General features: G+C 33.6%; 1 protein-coding gene across 8 annotated transcripts in view; it reads right to left on the bottom strand.

The window, feature by feature from the left end:
* The window catches only part of LOC132703243 (death-associated protein kinase related-like), a 188,520-nt gene that overhangs the window by 67,435 nt on the left and 95,028 nt on the right, over positions 1-26,057 (bottom strand). Inside the window, exons 1-2 of one of the 8 annotated variants that reach the window (XM_060672389.1) lie at positions 15,828-16,123; positions 2,907-2,941 (exon numbers count right to left, since the gene is read on the bottom strand). The exons of 6 other annotated variants lie outside the window; for them this stretch is intronic. The gene's annotated coding sequence lies outside the window, so the exon portion shown is untranslated. Of the gene's footprint in view, positions 1-2,906; positions 2,942-4,089; positions 4,131-15,827; positions 16,124-26,057 lie in introns of those variants that run through there. One more of the 8 variants, XM_060672391.1, reaches the window with a different exon arrangement.

Below are 26,057 nucleotides of genomic sequence, written 5' to 3' on the forward strand. Positions count from 1 at the left end.
GGCTATTTAATGTCATTACGCAGTGAAATAAGGGACCAACAACCCAGAGAAAACTGTATCTCAATATCTATATCCTAAAAATGTAGAATTTTGGGAAATATTTTCACTTCACAAAATTTTGCAAATAAAACACTAATTCAATACTTAGCATGCCGCAGATATTTAAATCAAATATTTTAATTATCGTTATTAGTTTTTTGCGGTACCCTCGAAGGGTATCAAATTACACCGTGGCTGAAATTTCTGTTTTTATACACGAAGCCCTTTTTAGGATTTAGTATTTTCAATTATTTTGCATTAGATTTAGTTAAGGGAACTAACAAAATGTGTATTGAAATAATTCTTTTTTTTTGTTTCAAACGGATGAATTTTTTCTAGACACTGGATTTTATATAAGACATTTTGTATGGAATAAACATTTAATCAATTTGAACTAATTAAAACGGTAGGCAATCAAGAAATTTTGATAAGCACCAAATAACGACAACAAAGATGCAGCGCGTGGTCAGATAAAAAAATGTATTTTCATGTCAGGGGTGACGATTAAAAACGAATCACTTCTGTCAAAAGATGCTTTATTCATTTTTTAAACAGTTTAGCACATTTTACTAGGTCAATTCCCTTACTGAGACAGCTGGTATATATATCCTCTAATTCAAGCTGCCCAATTACTTCTCGTCAACTTAACATCATATGGAAAGGCAAACGTTACGAAACAGACATGTCGGTCAGAGTTCCACGACTGATACACAATCATCTCAATCAACCAAACTAACTCGTGCAATGGACCATTGTATTGCTTCACGTACGTTAACTGCTCCAGGGCAATCGATTTAAATCAACCTAACACTAAACCTAATGGGACAAACGTGATCACCGCTTAGTATTCCGTAAAGCTAAACTTTCACCTTTATTTTGCAAAGCCCGTCAAGATTTACCGCGATTTAATTTCTGAATTGCAAAATCGCTTATTATTCCGAAGAAGCGTTTCGTTACATTTGATATGTATGTCCCGGCTCGATTGTTTGTACGAAACCGTATGCCACGTTACACTTAATTATCAACCGCGCTCGTAAATCATCTATTAACGTTTAATTGGTGTCGTTTAGGCCCATAGAAACGTTCCAATTGCCATGCCCGCATCCAAATCTAGCTAAATGAAACGAAGGGAGCGCGGTTTCAATTACTAGGCCCGTTTTACGAGCACGCAAGGATAACAAATATATAACATCGATTGCATGTGAAGCAAGATCTCCATTAGCAATTAAGCACTCGTATCGCTGCGCTTCGCTCATGTCAAACCAAATTCCTCGCCAAAGAAGCGTAAGCAAAGGACGCATGCATGAGTTGGGACTAGAAGATAACGCAGCAATAGAAAGCTTGAATTGGTCACTTGACTTTTAAGACGACATAGCCACATACCCTAAAATGAGCGTGGATTTTATATTGGTTCAAAAATTATACAACATTCTCCTTTAAGAAGTGACTGGTTATGTCTAAAGTGCCAAATTTCACTTTTGTTAAACACTTCAACACAATTTCAAAAATTCAGTAGTATAGTGCATGCGTTTTTTCGAATTTTCAGAAAAAATTAAAAATTGGAACCCTTAAGGATCGGCAAACTATTTTGAACTACCCTGTATATCCCTGCTGTATATTTTTTGTTGACAAAGCCAAAATTTTAGAATAATCAAAATATAAATTTTCCATAATTAATTGTATCATAATAAAAAAAAAGTTTTGTCAAATTTGGACATATTGTAGAAACATCGCAGAATGTTCGTTTTACTTACTGCAGAACTAACCAAGAACAAAGTGGGTTGTATATACTGACTAGTATAAATGGTATACCTGGTGAAGCCTATTAGAACTATCTGGCAATCGGATCAACGGATTTACTTTAAATTATATAGGGTGATGTACAAAGTAGGTGCTCCATTGCTCAAAAATATTTTCAGTGTTGTCGCTCCGATATAGACATGTCAACCACTTGTTTACTTTTAGTATATCATTTCGTTTTTTAGATTCTACGCAAGAAATGAAGTGTTCTTATTATTATTATTCTTACCATTATCGAAATAAAAACGAATTTCCTAGATTTTTAAGCAATTTGGACTATTGAAGAAATCTTAATAGTTCCGTGCTTTAATTGACCAGAAAGCCGAACTTTTTGTGTTTAAAAATGAGATTTTGTAAGGGGGTTGCAGGACCACGGTATACTGAGTTTTTTTAATAGCACACACCGTATATTCTATCATTTACGGATTCTACTATAGAAACTAACCCAATTTTGTTTAAATAGAATCAGCAATTCTCGCTCATGAAAGAGTAACAGAGTTTAAAAAAATATCAATTTAAAATTAACTAATCAAATTATGTATCTGTTTTTACTTTATAACTCACAACTGGAATATAATATATACGTGGAATTTTTCTTGCTTTCTTCATTTGTTACGATACCGTGTAGATTTTGTATTACATGAGTTGGAATTTTCTTCATTTATATCAATATATTTATGGTTGGAATCAGTTGAAAACTGATTTTCGTTGCTTTCGCTCTTCTGATAGTACAAAACGGACCCAAATGGACAGCTATCCTCTAAATGAGAGCAATCTGGCGAACTTTATCCCTCAGCTAGATAAGTACAACTTGCCAACGGCTTACTCTCCGCCATATCTGTCAGGATGGTATCCACTTGTGGATATAGTAGCGTGAAAGAACAAAAATTATGCGGGACAGATACTTAAGAATTGACGTTAAAAAGAAAACAAGGGGTGAATTAGGAACAGATGTGAAAATGAAAATTACGTTACGAGTTAACAGACGAATGTAAAAAGGAAGGTATACACTACAATAGAATTTCTATTAAGTAAGTTAAATTACACTAAAAACTAAAAACACTTACGCAAATCCTTTGAATGGAAAACTTGGGACGCTTACCTGAAAAAAAAAAAACATTATATTATGATACATAATATTGAAAAAAAAAACTCTGTGAGTCGTAGAAAGGACTTTACTTTTTTCATCATTTTGGGTTAAATAATTCATGACTGCGCAAAGCCTAAAACTATTCGCTCATTAGGAACCAATGGGTAAAACATTCTCTTTTAATTTGAAGTTTTTTTAAATAACAGCCTTTGAAGAATTTTTTTAGAATTAAAACAATTATTATGATTTATTTCTTATCGAATTTTTTCATCAAAACACAATTTTTATTTTATGTATAATTCTGACCACTGAAAATTATAATACATTGATGTTTCTGCTGTCAAGACTATGACAGGAATTATATTTATTCTATACTAAGCTAATTATTTTCCGAAGTATTTGTTTCTGACATAAACAATCATATTTTATTTTCATTCTTTTATTATGTTGTTAGACACTTGGTCTTATTGGACCACAATTATTGCATCCCGCATCCAGAAAGGGTAATGAAGTAGGTTTGGTATTTAAAAAACTGTGTTTATTTGAAGTTATACATATCGGAAAACCAGTATTTATGCATATTTTTATTATATTGCAGCAGGGAACTACAAATCACATAAAATATTATCATCACTTTTACAAAACTGAAATTAAAAGATTCTTTTATCTTATCAAAGTCCCCTTTATCTTCATTATATGCCTCTCTAACAGATGTTATTATTGAGGAAACAGAAAGCATTTAACAGTTTCGCAGCAAGTTTTGTCCTGGATAGACAACGTCACTAGAAAATGACGTCACAGGACAATTAAAGGTTTACATGGTCTGAACTATATATTTCCCACTTAAAAAATCACAAAACCAAAATTATTGTCTAGGCAATCAATAATCAAAAGCGCCGATATCAATGTTTTTTTTTAAATAAAAATATAATATAAAGTCGGTAATATTTACTGAAATTGCACGAATTTATCTTGACATCAATGAGGTAAGCGAAATGTTCATGTTTTATTTGTTATTGTTATAAACCACATATCCACCACACATTGGGAACTTCAAATCGTTTTGTGGAATAACCAAGTTATAAATGGGCAAAAAAAGTGTAATTACCGCTTGCAATACAGAGAAAATAAAGTATAAAAAAAAAAACAAAGAGACTTACGAGAAAAAAACATTCGAATTCGCAATCACGCGTCGATTAACCAGTAACAAATACACACATAAAGGTGCGTGTATTGCAAATAATTTGCTTAAATGAATATAATAGAGCTTCAACAATGCACCGACTGACTGCCTTTGTCCCGTAACGAAGGTCAGCAATAGGTTAATCGAGCATTGTGCACAGAGAGAATATTACCGCGGGTCGTGTAAAACTTTTATAACGACCAAAAATAACAAATATATATATAACTTCCGCATAGTAAATAATAAATTAATGACGGCCAATCGAGAAATTAGGAAGCAATAATTAATCAAATACGTTCAATTCTGCAAGTCAAATGCCAAGGTGCGTACCAATTTCTTCTCGAGTTTATTTGACTTATTTTCGATATTAAGTGCGGAAAATTATGCAACGAAAATGTTGGTCGATATTGTTGTGTGCATTTTTGAACCAATGAAGACAAGAAGTTGAAATTTTGAAAATATGACACAAAATGTTTCTTCCTTTTTTGGGTTATTCTGATGTCACCATTCTAAGTAAAATGCAATGAAGCTTAACATTGGAGTATTTTATAATATAATATAAATAATTAAGTTATTTTTATTTTTACTTCGTGTTTCGTAACATTTAATTGTTTTTTACCAGAAGTCTTGAAAAATAAACTTGGTATGAAGAAGAAATCCATATTATTTTGTTACATTCTGGTACTGGTTGTGTCTCATTTCATTATTTAAATTTTATGTATATGATTTCTTTGGCACCAAAAGACACACGGTAGTCACAGTGAGCAATTAGTTTGGGTTAATAGTTATAAATAAAAATGCTATTAATTCTAAACAAAATTTCCATATCTTCTGAGTAAAGAAAGACTTTATGTTTTTGTAATTATTTTTTTTATTATAGTTGTTGTAATTTTGTACTACGTATATTACACAATATAATAGTATCTGTAGATTATGATTATCTGGATTTTATGCACTTACGCAGAGGTGGAAAAAAGTATGGAAAATTTTTATAAGTTGTGTTCTTAAAGCACTCAGTTTTGATTCTACAATTTTATAATATTTAAAATAGTTCTTTATCACGCCCAGTCGTCGTTACTTCTCATCTGATTTCAGACAAAAAATTGTAGTGCACTAACGAAAATATTACAAAAATATACTGGAGATGTAAGAAATGTGTCCAAGTCGAGAAGACCCCTCAAAACTATTTCCAGGGTTGACAAAACCATTTTAAGTTAGAATAGTTTGGCATAGAAGTAACCAGTAGAACGGTAAAAAAAATCGCTTCTGTTAACGAAGAATAGAATGGCCAAGAGAAAAATGCAATATCGTCCTTTTAGAGTGATGAAAGCAATGGGAGAAGATTGAGATGACGATTTCAACAGGCCGTAGATCCGAAACACGCATCCAAGCTAGCGAAAGAATGGTTTCCCAAATTCCCAGATCTAAACCCTTGGGATGTCTAGAATCCGCGTATTCCATTCCAATTTTAAAACCCAATAGAATTGTTTTTTTGATTTTGACTATACAGTATACTTACACTGTTTTTTCTTTCTTAGAGTAACTTTTAAATAACCTAAAAAAACAAACAACTTCTAGACAACACTTTAAATATTGATATCGGAGGCACACAGATGTTTATTAATGGTACTGGTTGTAATAAGCTATGAATTCTCATTTCAATAAGTTTCAAGATACTTGCCTTTTTATCGTATGGGAGTATAGAGAGCCTTGTTTGTTATAGCAATATCTATATAGATATTGTTTCTCCTTGTATAATGGGGATGGGCTTTGTTATTGTGAATAATCCCAGTCTTTGATTTGCGCAAATTAACGATTTTATAGAGTTTAATATCATTAAATCGGAGTGGTCATAGAAACTCTGCAAAAATTGGTGAGATGCTATGCCTAGAAGAATCAAGGCATTTTAGATGCTCTAAGTAATGTTACAAAACATTAAAAATAACAAACGTTTAATTTAAAAATATGAAGAAAATAATTCTTTGAAAAATGATAAAATACCATCTAAAAAAAACATTGTAATTATGCCATACATTGTTTGACACAGATGCTCTTGATATTAAAAAGTTTTCATACTTTTTCCGCCATTATACATATAAATTAGTAGAGCATGTATATACCATTTTGGAGAATTCTTATAAAATCCTTAAACCTAACGCAATTACATTTCTTTCAAAAAATGTAAATTAATGCTCATAAAAATTTGTCGCAAATGTATAAAAAGCGGTTTCTTGGCAACTTATATCCCAAACATAAATGGCAACGCGACGTGGGAGATTCAATGCCAAACGAAAAATTATCATAACTTGTTGCGCAAAAAGAAGTACTACTTAACTAGAGCCAGAGCAAATTGGTCATTTTGATTAATTCTCCACGGCGAAATCAGATTGTTATTATAATTAATTGGGCGAAACGTGGGTGTTCCGAGTCTAGCTAGCTGGAATGAATATTAATTCGTTAACCGGCAATGCGCAAAGCCACAAAGCAACGAAATTGGTCGGTTAGCTACATGTATCAGAAAGATATAGTATATTAACGATCTAAACACAAAAATGATAAAAATTATCATATCAATCTTGGTTTAACATGTTTTAATAATAGTCCAAAAAATATTTGCAGCATTTGGAATTAAAATTAAAATTCAATTGGAACAACTGCTAAAACACGATTTCGAATATTGTGTTGTGCGCATAATTTTAATAGGAAATATTGCGAGCACTTTTGGAAGAAAGCTAAATTGTGTGGTTATTAAAAAAATATCCTCTCCTCTCCTCCGAAACTTAAGCATAACACTAGAAGCTCAGAATTAAGAACTATTTTTCAATGAGATCCAGCTACGTGTCTTTCAGACAAGGGGTACGACATTCCGCATGGTTCAGTAGATCTTGGGTAAAATTTTAACGAAAAAATTGAAATACAAAAGTTATTTGTATGCAAGTGGTGCATGCGATGAAAATAGCTACCATTAAACAGCATATATCGTAAGTCGCTCACAGCTCCTCGCTTCTTATATTATTTAATATTTAGGTTTCTTTATACTTAATTGCAATAGTTGGATAATTGATTTAGAGCTTATATGGTGTTAAAAATTTATCAGCAAATCACTTTATGATATGATTGCATTCTATACCTATTTTCAAAAGTCAATGGAATTCTAAAGTTAGCATTGACTTTGACAAAGTTGGATATGTTTTTTATATGAGGTTATACAAAAGTCCAAGAAGCTGTCAAGAAGATTGTGACATGTGACTACCAAGATCACCTAAATCTACTCTCTAAGATTTTCACCTCTTTAGTTGTAAATTTAATTTAATTAAATTTTGAATTTTTAAATATGACACCCGGTACATTATTTCGTGGCCGCCTTAAATATTAATAAATAAAAGGAATATTCGAATATGGAAAAACACAGAGGAAAAAACGAGGAACCCAAGAAACAAGAAACGAAATGAAATAATATATAATATAAAAATAATATAATATATATAAAATAATATAATAATTTTTATATACAGGGTGATTTTGACAATGTTGCATTTTTAGACACCCATTGTAGTTACGCGTTAGTTTATCGAAAAGATGAAAACTCTTCTATTAAGTGTTTTTTTTACATAGAATCCAGTGGGGAAGAAATTTTGATATACAAATTTGTATTTTTTTAAATAATAACAATAATATAATGTTATTAGCATATTGAAAAATATATAACATGGGCTAGTACAAATATAAAAGAAATATTTTTAAATTTATTTACTTTATGAGTAGGTTATGGAAAATATAGCTATTTTTCTTGTGTTATCCGCCAAAATAAACTTGTGTTTGCGCATTGATAAAACGACTCTATTCTATTTAATTTCTCATAATTGTAATATGCTCAGTTAAAATGAGTCAAGGAAGGAAATGAGAAGGAAGAGGACACTGAAATTAAAATAACACCTTTCCCCATGTCGTATTCATAAGAAACAACAACTCAAAAGTGAAAAGTTCATAAAAAGCATAGAATTATTAAAAACATTTTCCATTAAAAAGGACACAAGTTAGGTTTTAGTTTGTGAGTTTCGGAAGAGAACTGCTTACGCCACTGGATCGTACGTAAAAAAAACCTTATCGATAGCAGTTTTCACCTTTTCGGTAGCCTAAAAATTTAAGACTTTAAAAATCACCATTACGATATTTCTATTTGTGCCACCTTTCATTTCACGAAAAAGTAGCTATGGTCCATTATATTATTACTATTAATAAGTGTAAAACTATCACAAATGGGATACACTGTACAATACTGTACTCTAACTTACGTTTTTAAAATTTTTCGATAAAACTGCAGAAATAAAAGAAATTCGCGGTCATAAATAAACTCCCCGTATATCGCTAACGAATACGAAACTCAACCGGCAACAATCAAGGCAAATTCTAGACGTAGCAGTCAAAATAACAACAACAAAACAAGAGAAAAGGAACACGCCAAGTTCGGCGCCTGATCATCCGTCGAAGTTTCTCTATGCCGGCATCGGAGAACTTGTCGTCAACCGGCGTGTAAACAAATCATTATGCAAAACAAAGCGCCTTAATTGTCCATTAATTGTTGGACCGATCAATAAGGAACCGTCCGAGCGAGTTGTATTGCGAGCCAAGGCCGATCGCCTTATACAAGCATGCGGAGAGATGATGAACGCCATATTATATTCCAGACCTGTTAAATAAATTATGAAAAGTGAAACGGTTTTATCTAAAAAGCACTTCGCGTCGCGACTGGGGAATGCGTATACAAAGCTTGAGAAGCACAATAAGACAAACGGCGGAGATTTTATGAATTTTAATTGCAAAAAATGCACCATATTGAGCGTTAAAAGCGTTTTCATTAACCTTAGCTTACATCACGGTTTTGTCACTTCAATCACTTTTCAAATGACAAACGTTGCGACAGTACTTCACACACAGAAATAAAGTGTGTAAGTCCCCATCGATGTGTGTGTGTGTGTTGGATTTTTCTAGAAAACAGTAAGTTATATCAATTATATTGGACATAAATTGTAGATCATCAATTGTCTACAAAAATCGTTCTTATACTTTTTCTCTAGGAGTCACCATTCCGATGGTATCACGATTCAAAAAATTGAAGGATGTACATTCCACATTTACATTATATGCACCCATTTAACGCCATCGGTGAGGGGATGTATTTTTTAATAACATGGCCGAATTTTATGGGAAAATCCTCGACACAGTTTCAACTTCAATCAAAAGTTTATTGGCAATAAACAACTGTGCCACTTTTCATTCCAAGATTAAATGTAACAAATTCACCCTCAGTCAAAAGTAAATGGCAAATAAAAACAATTGTATCATTTTTAAAAAAAAACATTAATTGGTACCCCTTGTAATAAATATCTATATTCATTCGAAAAGAAAGTTCAACACTAAAATTTTTTCTCAATATACAATTTGCGTTGAGTCGCTGTTTCTATATGGCTGTTTTACTGTTTCCGCATTCAATTTATAACACAGACACATAAGGGATGGTTACGAGAAAGAGCTTCTTTCTCAGTCGAACTCCATTGAAGTTATTTATCAAAGTCACTTTAGGTACCTTGAATTGTGGAGAAACACTAAGTTTGGTGCAGAGGATGAATAGTTTTCGTACCTACACTTAATAAAGGCACTATACTTCCTAAATGTTTTAGGAAGTGAGGTGGTGAGGAAACTGTCATTTTTCTTCTACCTTAGATATGCACACTACATCTACCTCTAATATGAGCGACATAATCTCATAGCTCTGGTTATGATGGTGGTTCATGTAAAACTTTAAAGCATACACTTGAATTTATCATGAATTTTTTTTCTGTTGGTGGATTTCCATCTGCCTTAGAAAATGCAATAGAATTTCCACTGCACAAAAAGAGCGACAGTAGGTTAATTTTTACTACAGAGGCTTTGCTGTTAGCACTTTCCACAATCATTGAGAAAAAAAGTTTTAAGAGCAACTATTTTTTTTCAATACTTTCTCTCTAGAGACATATTTAGATGAAAATAGCGTTCTAAAAGTTAACACGGTACTTAAGAAATTATTTGTACATGGTGTTTGTGGTAATGGATTAAAATCACGATGCAAATAATAGTTATATGTCAGAATCAATGGTGGTTCTAAATGTGGTTCCTCTTTTGTATATTGCATTTAATAATGCAATATACAAAATATATAGCCAAATTTTGCTGGCAGTTACCTATCTATTTGAGTGATATGAGATTGAGAAGTATAACTCGCCAAATCCTTTTATTTTTAACTCTCTGTTGAATGTTAAAACTAATCCTAATGAGTCACTTCAAAATAGCAACCTATGTAAACAATTAAGAAATCATTTTGATAAGAAAATTCGTAGTCATAAATTGTCCATTGTGGCTAATAGCCCATCTGGCATGGCTATAAAACTTAATTTGCCCACTTCAATGACAAGGTTGCACTGTGCAAATAATTAAATGTTTGCTAAAATATAGTTTTGTGCGCCATGCATTTTATAGCTTGAATGAGTTCTTTGATAATAGTTTATTACCATAATTTTTGTTTTGTCCTATGTTTAATTTGCTTTGTTTCAATTTTTATCACGTCGACGAGTCGAAATGGAAATGAATCGTGTCGAATAATTGAATTTATTGCTTGTCAGTCATCTAGCTCAGCTTCACCCACAATAACACTGGAGATTTTCAGAATGAGTGTTCATTATTAAATATATTGTAGTTCTATTTGAAGAGATAAATTTATCTATGCACGTTGAACGAACATTAAAAACGTAAAATTTCTTCTAAATGTATTTCCTATTAAATGAAAAAGTCGCGGTGGCGGCAATCTAAGACAAACTCCCGCGAAATTTATAATTAACCGAGAAAACAAAAATAGACATGTGGGGGCCGTACATACGAGTGACTGGTGATGCGCATCATACGAGTTCAGGTTCACGTTCGTCTCTAAACATATACACGCATTCTTTCATGACCGCAGTTCATTCTATCTTCTACTTACTTACGGAAATATGTGAACGCCGAATCAATAAACACGGTCGTAAAGTCAATGTCTGTGTGTACGTTTTGGCTACGCTTTGTGTTTTATGTGGATCCGTTTCAAACATCAGCCACACGCGTATAACCCTATTTAAGATCGTTATTTATTGATGCTTTTAAACCGCTGCTGCTGCTGCTGCTGTTGGCCTGCTGGCGGTTCACAGAACTGCTGGCTGCTATAATCAGTTGCCTTTTGAAATTTTTCCGTCGTGCCATCGAACACTTTCGCTTTCTTTGTAGGGTATTGTACAAGCGCGTGCACGTGCGGTGAAAATGTTTCGGATGTGATATGTAAATAACGCCGAGAAGGATCGTATATTAGTTTTCTCTTTGCGGGTGCCTTCAACTTTACCCTATTGTGCCGTACGAACTCTCAAGCAGTTTCAAGCTCCCAAAAGATTATTACACTGGCCATTTGCTTCAATTATGTAAATATTCCCATGAGAAAGGCGAAATTATCTAAAATATTGAGTCGGATATGCATATAAACGAACAGAGATAAAAAATGATTTTTTGTTATATTACCTTGTCTTTAATTATAGACATTCAGTGTGATTAATCTAGTTTAAGAATTACATTTTCTGTTTATCGGTTCGTACGTTTGCTTGAAGGTTCATATGGTATACGATTCAGTAGAAATACTAAGAGATTCTCGATCTTCCATTATCTTTATTTTTTGTTTACACAACGCCAACTTTTAAAACTATGGTCTCGCTCGAGTACAAAGTTAAGACTGTATTCCCGTCCGCCACGACATTACGGAGTATACTTGCAAGAACAAAGCCAGAAAAGAGTAAATACACTATGAATATATCGCAGAAACAAAAAGATCTTTAAACGTTTGAATTGAAAAAATAGGAAGCACACAATGAGGGGTGGAATCCAAAAGTCACAACATTAAATGGTCTGAAGCTCGAGTTGTCTGCAAAAAGCGCAAGTTTAAGGAAGTAGTGTAGCACTCTAAGCGTGGAAAAAACACAAAATATATACGCACCATGCGGTCAGCTCAGCCCTGGTCCCCGTTAATTCCAGACTAGTAGGAAACTTTTCAATGTAACTTCAGTGAGTTTTACAGAAGTTATTGAGGAGTGAAATTAGTGAACCATTTGAAGTAATTGAAGCGACCTAGGCTACAAGGTAGGTTTGCATTTATTTTGTATTAAACTCGCCATTATAATTATTGCAACATATGCTTCATATATGCTCCTATTGCAGTGATACAGTGAATATTTGTACCGCTTTTTTTTATCGTAGTTTACCATCAGTCTCGGAATTCTAGTGATTAACTAGTCAACAGGTGGAATTTGCTACGGATTCGAGTTTTATGTATTTAGTAGATCAGTTTTGTTGTTCTAATTATGTCTTCTGTTTCTCCTCTCCCCCTTAAAAAAAAAGCAAGATTATATTGATTTCAGATTGAGATTTTTGGAAGCAGATTTTAGATGTTATGAGAGATGTAAGAGCACGAAACACTTGAGTCATGAATTTATTTCTCTAGTTTTTACTTGAAGAACTAATTTCAAAATCTTCAATCAAAGTAAATATTTTTGTAGAATTAGTGTACATGATTATTCATGTACACTTAAAAAATATTTTGGATCACGATTGCGGCTACTGGACCAGAGTAATGATTATCTTCTATAATATATAATCTTGAATGAATATTATCCAAACCAAAGAATTCGTAGATTTTTGTTAAGATATTTGATCATATGCTATATATATTCTTCAATTTCTCTTGGGTATTCGGTCTCTCGAAAACAATTAATGTGATTCTTCAAAATATTTATTAACGCTTCTTATTTTGTATAGATGATATATTAGCAATTAGCAATTGTCACAATGCATATTACAAAAACTGATGCTGTAAAATCTGCAAAAGGGAAAGAATTTGTGCCAAAAACAAACGCTAATTCAATAATTAATTCATTTCGTTGAAAGTTGAAAATTGAGAACTGACCACTATTTTTTGAGGTGTCTTCGTACATTTCTCTTATTTGTTCGTTAGTAAGTGATCCATTCTGAGACAGTTCTTAAAGTCATCTTGAGTACTATTTCGAACTCTCACACGAATGTCATAATGCCAAATAATCACTCTTTAATCCAAAAACGCTTGATTGGTTTTATTGGTGAAAATTTCAATAATAAAAGATAAGCGCTGCCAGTTACCTTTTTTATGAATAGTTTCACTAAAAAACATTGTTCACTATATGTGGACTAACGATTAATACTGACGAAAAACGACTGTTCAGGCACACCGTACGTGAACGGGTAGCGTTTTAACATCTTTTACAGATCTACGATATTGGTTGATACTTCTGAAATTACGGGGTACCATTAATAACGCACGAAACATTTGTTAGGGAACTACTAACTGTAACAGTTGATACTGCTGCATTACCTGATGAATTTTTGAATGCCATAGCACCAAAACAAACCAAAAAGTTTTCCTTTTATTTATTGTACGTCATAATCCTTAATCAGATCTATACTTATGTCTCCAATTTCCTCTTACATTTACCCGCCAATGCCAAGCCAATGATTGATTGATAGTTTATTAATGGAAAATAAATACCTTATCATTCTAGCCTGCCACTTAATTAATGCCTCCAACTCCATAATATTATAATTCCAATTAAAAATATTCGAAGATGCATGGCAATAAAAGTTTTTATTAATGCTATTCTTGCTTACAATAATTAAACACACACAAATAAAAATAATGCATTGATTAATTCAAAAAAATTATTTAAGTTATCCTTTGTTACTAATGTTAAAATATAATATCCTTGGTACCTACACCTTTTGGCAATCCAAATTTATCTGCAAAACTTACAATAGCAGAACCTGTTAACCGGAAAAAAATGCTAATGGTTTTTTTTTTAAGTTAAAATACCGTCTATGAAATACCATTTCAAAATTTCGATAGGATTTTCCTGATTCAAAACATCTGTCTCACTCAGTCACTTTCACACAAAAACATTCGTCTTTACTAGATAATAAAGTGTGAAACTGCCGGCGAATGATTTAAAACTGGGGAACGAGAGCAGGTACCTTGAATGTGAAATAAAATATTAACAACAAACTTTACAAAATACGTTGAAACTCATGTATAAGTTGGTAACTGGCCTTTCAAACATTTGCTGTATCACACGTCTTGGCGGTTCGGGCAAATCCATCCCGCGAACGGACATCGAAATCTTTGCAGCATACCAAATATCCCCCCACTATTCAAACCCACTGCTCGATCGTTAATGGCATAAAACACCGCTTTATGCATAATAATACGTTTTTGCCATCGACTTGCCCAAAATGGCAGGCAGTTTCGCGAGTCGACGGAACGCCATTAAAATACCAGGAAAATAGCAAACAATGTCGGCAGATTTTGACCTTCTCTCATTGTTGAAAGTGTTCTGATTTATTGCCTGGTATCCGAAAATACGCAAACAAACTTAACGCTTCCGCCACGCGATTTTATTAATAATCTTCGCTAAATTTATTTATGGGCTATTAAATGAAGCCACTTATGGCCACTTTGAAGTTTCGATTCGTATGTTTTAAAAATAGCGTCTCGACTTCCTGAAATAATTTCAATGCTGTCTCCGATATAACAGTGTAATTTGACATTCCGGCCACCACTATCTCTCTCGATCTCGAAAACTATACCGCTAAATTAGGGTATCGTTGCTGATGTCACTGCCTTAACAATACGTGGTGTAAAACCTTCATGTTTGAATTTAAAACTTCTAACTTTCTGTCAGTCACAATGGAAGGAGACTATAAGAATAAATTGCTGCCAAAGGTGATACCAAATTTCTTGAAAAAATAAAGTGAAAAAAGTGATTTTACTTTAATTTGTTTTGCTCCCCAAAGTGACCTTATCAATTGAACATGTTTTTAGAACATTTGGATTGTTTTCCTGTTGTTCCTATAAAATTTTATATTTAGAAAACCTAATAATTATCAACTTGAACATGACATCAGAGCGTTCACTAACATAAGTTATTAATCGAGGCAGGAAGTATTTATTCTTTGTTGTACTGTTGAACATAAGTTTAAGAAAAAGAAACGGGTTGAGTTGAGGGTATAAGCTTTCTGTTTTGCTGCGTTGAATTCCAGGAGCAATAGATGTTGAAAAATTGAAAATTCCTACAATTTTAAGAGAAGATGCTACTTCTCAGCAAAAGAAAAAGGGCAGATGTATAGAGATAGAACGGTATAGTATGGTATGAAGTTTATAGAATATATGATTCATCTGTAGAGAATATGACGTGATGATTTGTGTACAGAATTTTTTACGTCGAAGAACATTTTTGAGACGCTGACGTTTTAACGCGCACTGGTGATCATTGCACAAGTACGTAATTTATACGATCAGAAAATAGTTACTGAAATAACTAATGCAAAAGGGGACGAAGTTTACAAGATTGCCATCAAATTTTATATTACGTGCATCAAATTTCATTTTTGTAGATATAGATCAAATTCAATTTTTAACAGCTTTACGACAAAATATGGAAATATTAAATTTAAAACAAATTATAACTAAATATTAGAATAATTACACCTTTTTTTAAAATAACAACTGAACAAAGTGGGTACCTTAATATGGTTCTGTCCTATAATGTCGAGTACTATTTAAACTTTTAAGAAAATACTCACGAATAGATTAATAACACTAAAGCTTCCGACATTGAATATCAACAACACTCTCTATTTTCATTTATAACATGAACAAACACCAATTAGTGAAAATAAACTAACCAACCAGAGCAGATTGATAAATCAGGGTTTTTTTACGGAGAACAATTTTAGGGCCGCTGCTATTATCAAACTGCTAACCGATTTATAGCTTCTAAAAATTGCGAGTTCGAATCCGAGTTGATCTGAACTTTTCCACGTACAAAAAAATTGTCTGTCAAAAGTCGTAATGTAAATCCGATACAAAAGCCCAAGGAACTAACATCGCACGAAACAATTTCACTTCTCCGAGCGCGTATTATATAGGCGAAGATAACACAACAACAATAATTAAAACTACTTAAAAGTCACGATTCTGATAGTGAAAATATAATTACATAAAAAAGTTATAGTCTAGTTGGCAATGTTAATGGCAGATACGTGTTCGGCTGTTGCTTTCAATACAAGCGGGCAGTTAAAATTATGTTTTCCTGAATGATCTAGAGTATAATTTTGCATTCCAACAAAAAAAAAGTAACATTACATTAACAAAGAAAGCACGCAGTTTAGACTATAAATTTTAAGGTGCCATTGGTTAATTGCTAGAAAAACATTAGCGCAAAAAAGATTTCCTTTAAGTATTGCAGTAATCAAACACTAACCACACCTTAAACAAACCAGAACCAGTACGAGGACTCACAGAATAAAAATTGGTCACAGACTCTTATGAAACTTCTATGTCGATAAAGAGCCGCTTCAAGGCCGCTTGAAGTTGACGCGAAGACAGTCGCTTCATTTGCTTTTAGAGACTTATGGTCTGTTCATAGATATAAGAAAATGACCATGTGCTTTGGAATGGGATTATACAAGGGTGGTCATTAATGGTGGTAATAGAAAATAATTTTATACCTACCTGTGTTTAATATTCTTTGGTTTGGTATACTACTTAGTGTAAGTTTATTAGTAATCATTCTTATTTCGTGTGTAATACAGCGTGTGTTGAATCGTGTGCGAATTATGCAAAATATGTGCGAGTCTAGTGTATCTCAGGAGATTCTCCCGCCCAAATGTAGAAAACACTATTCTATTAAGACTAAGGAAGTTATAAACAATGTTTATTTGACTCGCATTGAACGTGGTGCCAGCAAGCAAGCATCTTTAGAAGAAAGGGCCAGATTGACGAAAATTCCAACATCAACTGTATGGAAAATTGTGAATAATCCCATTTCAGCGAGGAAAAAAAGAAGCGATGCTGACATTTTCTCGAGTGTAGATGAAAGCCATCAAGATATAATACGGAGTAAAATTTACCAGTTATACGAGGAATAAAGCGTGCCTATATTAGATATCATAATTAGGAGGCTTGAAAAAGATGAAACCGGTGTTAAATGTGACAGACCTACCTTATCGAAGGGTTTTAGATTTAAAGAAATTGACAAAAGGCAAGTTTTAATGGAATTTTTTAGAATTCGGAAATGGCGACTGGAATATCTAGAAAAAATTAGGATTTACAGAGAACAACAAAGGCCTATTATTTACTTGGATGAAACCTGGTTCGACACTTATGATATCCCGGAAAAGGGTTGGGTTGACTCAACTGATAAGTGTACAACAAACGCGCCATCAAAAAAAGGTAAAAGAATAACTATTTTGCATGTTGGCTCTAAAGATGGTTGGATTCCAAATGGACTTTCTCTGTCTGTGAAAAATATTAAAGATTCTTCTCTGGATTACCATGAAGACACCACAAAGTTGGTTTAAAAACAAACTAGTTCCAAACATTCATCCTAATAGCGTAATTGTAATGGACAATGCAAGTTATCACAGTAGACAGTTGACGAAAACCTCTTCCTCATGTGACACAAAAGCAACAATCCAAAACTACATATATAATAACGACATTTATTTTCACGAAGTTTATACCAAAAAGCAATTAACTGAGGTTCTACAAAGCTTGAACCTACAAAACGAATACGTCTGTGATAATTATGCAAAAAATCTAGGGCATACAGTTTTAAGGCTTCCACCTAACTACTGTATATTTAATCCCATTGAACATGTTTGGCACCAAATAACATCTGCCATTCGTCGTAACAATGTTTTTCCCCGTGTTAACTCCAATGTCCTCAAACTTATACTAACCGAGGCTTTTAACATCCCTCCACAAAGTTGGGCAAATTCTCTTAAACATAAAGAAAAAGCAGAACAATCGTATATCCATAGTGCAAATAATAGGGAACAAATAATAATTAGAACAGGCGATGATAGCGATAGTGATACTGATATATTATGTGAATAATTTTAAGTAATTTAAGTAGGTAATAAAAATAATTTGTAATTTTATTTTAGATTCAAACATAAACACAAACATAATATACATACAATAAATAATGTTTAGTATGTTTCCTAACAAAACCCCAAATAATTATATTCTAAGCAAAGTACGGACGTGTTCAACATATCCAGAATAGAAAGAACACGATCCAATAACTTTCAAGAACGAATTGGAGCAACACTAATGACAGATATAGAACAAATATGGCCCTATCACGGGACGTATTAGCGGTATGGCACGTGGAAAAAAAATACTAAGACCTTGAGAAATTGCAGTAAGTTGCACTCGAAGGGCCGTTAGCGCGAATAGCAAATTTTAATTTCTACAAAATTTTGCATAGGCGAAAGGTATTAGAAATAATGGCATCACAATCTGCAGCAACTTTTCATTCTTATTGTTTCAACCATTTGCCAAAATAAAGTGGTGGGGAAAGTTTAGATCTGGTTTTATTTAAATACAAATACCATAACTCCTTTATGGAGTTATTAGAATCAAATAAGCAGGTTATGTTTAAAAAAGCATTGCATGTCCTTCTGAATAACAAAATTTAGAAAAATATAAAATGTGAATGTGGGATCGAAAAAAAGAAAACTTAAATATAACACACAAAATATTGCTTGAGGGCAAAGTTTCAATAACAAAGAATAAATTAAAAAGTATATATACTGAAGACGAAATCTTTAAAAATAAGATTAGTAATTTAATAAAAAGGATATTATTTTTTAAAACTTTTTTTCAATAATTTTTTTAGACATTTTATGTTCACAAGGTATGGTCTTGCTTGGTATATAGCACATTGAATGTTACCTCAAAAAATACCAACTCTTGGTTTCTGCTGCAGCTATCGGTATACATGTATCACGATATTCTAGAAATCCATAACTCAAAAACTCTTTTTACAAAACTTCTGGATTCTTTCTGCGTTGGTTTTTGCTGAATCGAACTTGCTAACCTTTCGCCAATCATCCGGTTGGCTTTTTCAAAGCTTGAACTGAATACATTTTTCTTGTATTTAGACGTATTGCAGATATGTTCTGCATTGCAAAACAGTCAAAGAATCTACCTATACATATCTCTAAGACTAACGCAAGAATAAAAATGTTAACGAACATCTCAATCTTGACTTTGATTTTAAGATATTGAAATTGGTGACTTCATACAAAGACATGAAGAAATCATTTCAGGGTCAATTATTTGATGCGTCTTGATCTGACTACAATTTGCCATACATATGATTTTGTGAAAGTCACTGCAAACATAGTGAACAGTTACCAAGAGAAACGTTTTAATCGCTTATAGGATGTAGGATTGCGATAAAAATAACTCTTGAGGCAAGAACCGATAAACTGAAAATATAATTTATCGCTTTAATATCAAAAAATTGCGAAAAGCGTCGGTTGATGATGAAACGAACTTGCTGACGTTTCGCTAATCACACTGTTGGCTCCTGCAGAGCTTAACTGAAACTGGTTTCCATTTTGCTCTGTACCTGCCTGCGTCGTTTTTTGCTAAGTCGAACTTCCTGACGTTTCGCCAATCATCCTGTTGGCTTCTTCAGAGCGTGACTGAAACTGGCTCGCATTTTACCCTGTACCTGTTTGACGGGGGCGGAGCTAAAGGATGAGCATGAACATTGTCACGAATGACTGATTCCCATATTGGAGAAAGGTGAAGACCTGAGTCGCGGTTAATATAACTTGGTTGTTTAGAGATGTTTCGATTCTTGGATTTTTCTTTGGTAGAAGAATTGATTACATGCAATAATTTTAGATTGATCGAGTTTGATTTTATGTCCGGTTTCGTGACTGTGTTGGGCAACTGCAGATGAGTTTATTTGTCGTAGTCTTAAACTTTTAAGGATTTCTCATGTTCTTTTAGCCTAGTTGATATTTTTCGTCCTGTCTCTCCAACATCCTTTGCCGCATATGCATGGAATGCTGTAAACTTCTGGTGTTTCAGACGGAATTTTATCTTTGCTACATCGAACATATTTGGACAACTGCAAAAGCTGGTTTTAACATTATATTTCTTAAGAAATTTTGATATATGGTAAGTAATGTTTTGAATGTAAGGAAGGTACGTTTTCGTTGGGAACTTGTGGTAAAATGTATTTGGTAATTAAACGCTTAATATCTCTAATATGGAAATTATTTGAACGAAGATAGATGCTAAGTATATTAATTTATTTTGGGATTTGCTGATCAGGTCGAGATAGTTTGATAGTTGTTGATTTGATGATTTTTGAGCCAGATGGTGATGGACAATCATTCTTCTGTCAAGTAATTTCCACATTCGAGATATTAAGCGCTCTACTAGATAGATGATAGATAGATGGTTTATTTAGTACTTTACAATATCATTGCTTGTAGCAAGTCATACAAAGGGAAAAAATTAAATTGAATATATGTAAGTATATGCTAACATAAAATTGTATATAACGTCATAATATACTAAATCTAGATATACAATGTACATAACTTCACAACAAAACCTAACAGGACAACAAATAAAAAATAATTTTTTATGTATATAGCACCGACCAATCATTAAAATATAATCTATGCACAACGCAACACGTCAAAAAATTCATCAACGCTATAATAGCCCCTACTAAGAAGAAAACTTTTAATTTTATATTTAAAATGTTTGTCGTTTAAAAGTTTAAAAGATTGTGGCAATGCGTTATAAAGTTTTATATAAGGAGAGTTCTGTTTTGATTTCTGCAACCTGTATCTCGGAACCACGAGATTATTTGCACTCAGGTTGTTATTCCTATGAGAATCAGAACCCCTCGGCAAACTATCGGTCGTGGAGTGTATCTCAAGAACACTTTGAAATATAAATATACATCGTCATTATTTTATGTTTAATAAACAATGGCTTACAGTGTTCGTTAAAATTTGAATTTGTGATTATCCGTAGTGCCTTTTTTTGCATTCTAAATATTTTAATGGCATAAGAGGAGTTACCCCACCGTATGGTGGCATAGCTTATACGCGAGTGAAGTAAACCAAAGTAAGTTGACTTCAATACATCAAAGCTCACCATTCTGCGAAGTGGACGGAAAAGAAAATGAATAAATGAAAGATTTTTACTTAGCTCGCCAATGTGATCTGACCTATTCAGAGTGTCATCCAAGGTAACGCCCAGAATCTTGCATCCCTTGCCACATGTCAACCTACTGCTACTAGACACTAATAAATTCTTCGTTTTAGATTCATTAAGTTGTAGATTATGTACTGAAAACCATGCTTTGGCCCTAGATAAAGTATATGTTTCAATATTACTCATAGTAGTGATGTTCCTGTTTGAATTAAAAAACGTTGTGTCGTCAGCAAACAGCCCAATCTCAGTATCAGACATCATGTACTGGCAAATATCATTTATGTATATAATAAAAAGGAGGGGCCCAGAACGGAGCACTGGGGTACTCCAAACTCAACGCAAGCCAAATCAGACTTATTGTTTTTTACGCTCAAAAACTGTTGTCTATCTGTTAAATAGGACCTAAAAAGTTTGAGTGGAACACCACGCACTCCATAAAATTCAAGCTTGCTCAAGAGAATCTGATGAGAAACACAGTCGAAAGTCTTTGAGAGGTAGCACTGTGAAATCCAGGCCCCCGACTATGTCCTCCACTACCCTCATCAAAGCTCTAGTTGTGGAAAACTTGCTTCTGAAGCCAAACTGGGCAGTCAAGTAATTGATTTACCTCAACAAATTTATATAGCCTCTCTTTTAACCGGATTTCAAAAACTTTAGAGAAAACAACAATGGTAGAGATAGGACGATTATTATCGACCACTGCACTGCCATAGTTGAGGAACTGTACTTTGTGGTCAGAACAAACATGGATCGAACACACCTGCCGATCCACTAGAAATTTTCAAGTTAGTTATAATGTTATCAATACATGTTGAAGACTAGTGCACTCCGAGATTGTTACTGTCAAACCAAAAGAGTCGAGTAACATAGGAAATGAACTGAGTCTTGGTGAATGAGTATTAAAATTTAGGACAATATTTTGCTGCTTTTCAAGTGATTCACACAAAACGAGCTCCAAGCTATCCAAAAACTAATGAAAATTACCAGAACAACACCGATAACATGTTATAACAATAACTTTAATCGAACACAATTCCACTGCACAAAATTCAGATACAAATTCTTGATTATATTTACTTAAGCACACTGGCTTGCATGTTATATCATTTTTAACAAATATACATACACCACCATGTCTACCAATCTCCCTACAAAAGTAGTCAGCAAGATAATATCCATGAATGTGTACATTCTTTATATTAGATTCAGAAAGCCAGTGCTCTGATATGCAAAATATGCTTACCTCGAATTTGGTTAAAAAAATATTAATTTGATCAACCTTGTTGCTGAGGCACTGCACATTGATATGAAATAAGCTGATAATGTTATTGCCCTCAATAATCTTTTCAAAACTATTACAAGATTTCTGAGACTGTCTCACACTGCTCTCGTCCCCCTTGCCAGATGGTGAAAAAACTTATTCACGCACACGCCTCTTGGCCAGATGGTGGGGTTCATTTGTTGTTGAAGATTATTTTCACTCACGGTGAGCTTAAAACTTAAATAATAACTACGATACTTTGATGCAATTTGCTCACATACAGCTTCTGGAAATATTTGCCTTAAATATGTTGACAGATTTTCGACTGTAGTCTGAGGATGAAGCTTGGTTACATGCAAAAAACCAAACCTGTCCACTAATTTCAATCATGGAGTCACCTCCTTGAAACCATCATTATTGGAACTTTCTATTTTAGCCATTGAAATCGCTTCCGATACGCTCTTTTTCGTAACTTGTTGCTTGTTTTTCGCATCCTTTTCTTTTGTTCTCTCAGTGCTAACCCGTTCAGTTAGATCATTTTTTTTTGTTTTGTGTTTGTGTTGTTTTGTTTTTGAGGTTGACGTGTCAGATTTCGGTTTGATGAGCTCGACAGCACCCTCTCTCAGTTCGTTATATTAGCTTGGTCCACTACTACCGGTACGACGACAGAGGACTGCGGAACCATAGGAACCTTTAAACTGTCCTGCCTATTGTCATGATCTCTGTTTGGGTTTCTTCGGTGTGTAGTGGTATCACCTGTAGAGGGCATATGTGATTCCTAATCCTTCAGTCGTTGAGATAACCTTTCAGCGTGATTTTCCATAAAAACCAGTCTTTGTTTTAAAAATACATTGGTATCTTGCAAACTTACGACGAAGGCGTCTTTGTCATCTATTATTCTTTTTAGTAGTTCAATCTTTTCGTTAAAATTTGCGTCCGTTATTCTATCGGCACTGTTAAAACTTTCATTAGGTTGGCTATCTCTCGCATAGCTCGCACTGGCCTTTTCGTAGTCCTCACTGTCACTTAATACGATTGTTTTACAACAATTTACCAGTTTGTCACTAACTTTCTCAATTCCACGAATGTATTTAACATATCCTGGGTGTGCGAGTCCACCACATACATGGCATTTTATTCCCGAAAGGGGGGATAATCCCACATTTTTTACACTTTTTACTGTTCGCGCACGCGAACGTCACGTTACCGGTTGTCGCCATTATCTATTTACAAACACACAATACACAATACACAAAATACACTTCACCACAACTTCCCAAAGAAAATTAGACTGAATGTAAGTAATGACCACACATAACAAATATAACGTTAAAACTAAATTAACCACTTGTCCAAAAATCTTAACATTCATCAAAGACAAAATTCCGATCGAAATATCAGGAGTTTACAGCAGAAACAGGACGAAAAATATCAACTACGCCAAAAGATTCTTAAGACCAAGACAGCAGTTGCCGATCATAAATAATCATGAAACCGGACACTTATTATTTTATTTATTTATTTATTTAGGACTTGGCTATTTACATAAGCAAGTAAAATTTGCATAAACAGAACTATAAACTTCGCAAATACCCCGCAAGTCTCTTCTTGAACACTCTTGGGCAAGGCGCGCCCTTAATATTATCCGGCACTTTATTAAAATTACAAACACCATCGTAGAATAGAGTTTTCTGTAAATTTGTTGTTTTTACCATAGAACCATTGAAGTGCTGATTGGAACGTATATTGTATTGAAAAAAGTTTGACCTTTTTTCCAACCATAATTTAAGATAGCCTGGTTGGTGATCGTGCGCAATTCCATAAACATTAAACTTGCTCTTTTAATGAACTGCCCGGCATTTAGCCAATTTAGCTGGTCTAACATACTCTTTATAGAAGTATATCTATCACAGTTCAGAATGAATCTTATAACCCTATTTTGTTGTAACTGTAACTTATTTAAATCTTCTTTTGTACAAGATATAAGCAATGAACAAACATATGAAAAATGAGGCAAAATTATACTATTATACACTAATATCCTAGTCCACTGCGATAAAAACCGCGATACACGGTTAAAAAACCCTATTTTCTTACCAATTTTTTTGCATAGATATTCAACATGATTACTAAAGCATAATTGTGGATCCAAGACCACATCTAAATATTTAATTTCGGAAACAAACTCAATTTTATTACCCTGTATATCCACATAATACCCCGACTTATAAAATTTTTGACAGTTAACCTTAGAACCGATAACCATGCACTTGGTTTTGGAGCTACTTAATTTCAGTTTATTTTGACACAGCCATTCGTAGATATACTGCATTTCGGTGTTCAGTTTGATAGCTATTTCTTTGCAATCGTTTCCAGAGACTGAAATAAGCGTGTCATTAGCAAATAAGTTAACAAAGGAGTTTTTTAAAACCTGATACATATCATTTATATAAATAATAAATAAAAGCGGGCCCAACACGCTTCCCTGCGGTACCCCCATCTGCTATCCCTATGACTAGAAACAGTATTATTAATTTTAGTCTGGTGAGATCTATCAGATAAAAAGTTCTTTATTCATTCTAGTGCAGAGTCTTTAATGCCATATAAACCTAATTTTGTAATAAGAATGCCCCTGTCAATAGTCTCAAATGCACGTTTACAATCTACAAAAACACTCAGAATTAGTTTTGATTCATTCATGTCTTTCCGCCACACTGCACACATATATCGCAACGCAGATTCGCACGAGTGTTTGCTCCTGAAACCAGACTGTCCACTGTAGAGTAGGCAGTTCCGCTCCAGGTAGTCTCTCAACTGCCCACACACTATCGTTTCCAGGATTTTATCCACTACTGGCAGCAAGTTAATTGGTCGAAAATCACCAGGTGTTTTCGGTTTTGACACTTTAGGTATGGGCACTATGATGCTTTTTTTTAGTTTATCAGGGATTTTTCCGACACTTAAAGACGCATTCACCAAATACAACAACGGATAACCTATTACACAAAATAAATCCTTGACGAGCTTAATATTTAGAACAGCAACATCAAATCATATTCGACCAAACTAAAACTAAAACTCTTGCATGCAACCAATTCTTCTACCAAAGAAAAATTCGATAATCCAATGAAACCAAACAATCTTAACCGCTACTCAGCTCTTTACCTATCACCAATATGGGCGACACGTCAGCAAGTTCGATTCATCACCAACCGACACAAGAGCATTTGTAAATAAGATTACAGTAGCTTGGGGAAGTTCTTTCTTTTTTCTTTCTAAATGTGGATGACATACTACCTTATTAATAATAAGTCATTTTTAGCTATGTACTCACTGTGAGATCCACCGCGTAGCGATCGATTCACTGGTCATTTTTCTTCCCAGCGCACGGTACCATTGTAACTTGTGCGTCCCGAGAAGCCATTAGCACAAAACGACTACTCATTGGTCCGAAGTAAATAAATAATTCCGAGTAATTGGACACTTCGGGACCATCAATATCGCCTGGAAA

Source organism: Cylas formicarius, unplaced genomic scaffold, assembly GCF_029955315.1.
Source record: "Cylas formicarius isolate icCylForm1 unplaced genomic scaffold, icCylForm1.1 PGA_scaffold_6__28_contigs__length_40554024, whole genome shotgun sequence".
NCBI classification, from domain to species: domain Eukaryota; kingdom Metazoa; phylum Arthropoda; class Insecta; order Coleoptera; family Brentidae; genus Cylas; species Cylas formicarius.